The sequence below is a fragment of the Charadrius vociferus genome, unplaced genomic scaffold, assembly GCF_000708025.1.
Source record: "Charadrius vociferus isolate BGI_N301 unplaced genomic scaffold, ASM70802v2 scaffold38, whole genome shotgun sequence".
Lineage (NCBI taxonomy): Eukaryota > Metazoa > Chordata > Aves > Charadriiformes > Charadriidae > Charadrius > Charadrius vociferus.
Genome location: NW_009650176.1, coordinates 619,353 through 621,722, shown reverse-complemented (window position 1 = coordinate 621,722; position 2,370 = coordinate 619,353).

The following is a 2,370-nucleotide window of genomic DNA, read 5'->3' as shown; positions in this document are numbered from 1 at the left end:
GGGACATGAAATGGAGGGAGAAGGTAAGCTCAAGTCCAGCCTCTGCCCTCCAACGCTGGATGTGGTCCCCCAGGATGGAGGTGTTCAAGATGGGATGTCCCAGAGTGCTTTCCCATGGTGGTTTGGCTCTGCAGTAAGCCCCCTGGTGCACATACACGTGTTCTGCCAGATGTTTAACCATAGAGTGGAAACCTCTCTGCCTTCTGCTTCTGCCTGGATAGCCACTGTCTCCTCCCGCAGAGCAGCGGTTGTGCCCCTCAGCGCTGCTGGAGGAGTACCTGGTACCCCTGCGAGAAACCTTCTTGGTCATCCCTTGCAGGTTGCAGCATCCTGCTAGTCCCCTGCCACCAAGGGCACTGCCGCTCCTGCTGTCCTCACGCCTGGATGTGGGACGTTCCTGCCATTGCTGCGCCCTTTGGAAAGCAGACAAAGGGCTGGTGCTGCCGGAGACTCCTTGTGGATGCAGAGGCGAAGGGAAAAATGTCAGTGTTCCGCCCTCGCCAGATCCTGTGTCAGCGGCGGGAAGGTTGGAGAACTGGTTTGCTGCCGTTTTCTGCCAGGAGGGCTGGGGGGGACCCTCCTCCAGAGGACGGGAAGGTTGCATGTGCCGGGATGCCCGTGCTTGCCCCGGTGCCGGCAGGTGGCCCAGCACGATGTGCGCGGGTCCCCGTTAGCACCAGCTCCCAGAATGAAGCGGACGAGTGGAACTTAAGCACTGCAGGTGAGTCACCGGATTTTTGCCACTTTCCTACGAACCGCTACAGAGAGTTTCAGTAAAAACACGATAACAGAGAAAATAGTGCTTAGGCGGCGTGTGAGTGGACTGGACACGGGTCCTTCTCTGGCTCGGTGGCCCAGTGCCGGAGGTGGGTGTCAGCACCGGCCCTGAGCAGCATCCCGACCAAGCGCAGGGCCGCGGGGCTGTGTGCGGCGGCTGAAGGAGCTGGCTGCCTTCACCTCAGTGAACAGATGATTCTTCGGTTTTGGCAAGGCTTAGAGCAAAATCTTGTCGCAAATTGGTTTTTTTTTTTTGCCTCGGTTATTATGCAGATAAACGAAAATAATTTCTCAGCAAATGCAAAAGCATAAACCAGGAGCACAGTGATGTTTCATTTCTTAACTGATTTTAAAAAGCTAATGTTTCTAAATGTCATTTTTAATAATGTGAAGTTTGAATGGCTTACTTTAGTCTTTTATTCTGTCACAGTAAAAGTGCCGTGGGGTTAAAACCGAAATGGCAATGTTCAGGAACAGCAAGTGGTCTTCAGTATTCTCTGCAATAGGTTCTGCGCTCCCCATTGAACGTCATTAACGGATTCCCATATGCTGTGAAATTTCACTTTGTTCAATTTTTAAGGTTTCCCTCCTTATACTTTTAAAACTTGTGCGTGGCTTTAGGAAATGGTGGGCCTTTTTCAGTCCATTTCAATTCTTGCTATACTAAAGTCTTATTATAGTCTCCGCTGCTCCACACTGTGGTTTTGGAGGTTTCCTCCTGAACCCTACGGCTGTGCTTCAGCTCGCACAGCTGATTTCCGAAATGCAAGCCCTGCAGAATCCGAGTATGGTTTTCGGGGGCGGGGGGGGGGAAAGGGGGGGGGGATCAGTATTTTATTCTGACATTATTCAAACCAACACTAAACCTATCAGTACTTTTTGTAATAAAGGACAGAGGCATTTTGCCAATATTGTGAATGTATAGATTAAATTTTGGGGGGAAAGGGGGGAGGGAATCAGTATTTTATTCTGACATTATTCAAACCAACACTAAACCTATCAGTACTTTTTGTAATAAAGGACAGAGGCATTTTGCCAATATTGTGAATGTATAGATTAAATTTTGTGTGCACAATCCACATTCCATTTACTTGCCCTCCCGTCTGACGTGCCTCGAGCAGGTTTTCACCCCGAGAGCGCCCGTGGTGCCCCGGTCCCCCTGCCCCTGCGGGCACTGCCTGCGGGCGCTCGGACCCTCCCGTGGGAAATAGCGTTCTCTGCAATGGAGAGGGAGTCTGGTTATTTCTGATCAAAAACATGATTTCTCATGGAGTTTTTGTATTCTATCTTTTCTGATTTACTAGGTTTATTAGAAGGAGCTGGCTGTGTAGGTGGCCTAACCGAATAGTTTCTGTTGCGTCGTGAGCCGTAGGCTGGCTCGGGGGAGCCGTGGGAGGGGGCTGGGGGCAGCGCGGCAGTGCCCCGTGGGAACCCAGCCCTGGTTCGCAACCTGGGGGTCCCCTGGGGGTCCCCTGGGGGTCCCCTGCGTGCCGGGCGGCAGCGGGCAGTGGGCGAGCAGGGGCCGCAGTCTCTGCCTGCCTGGCGCTCTTGATTGCCTTGGTCTGCGCTGATCCCTTTGGCAGTACAGCCGTG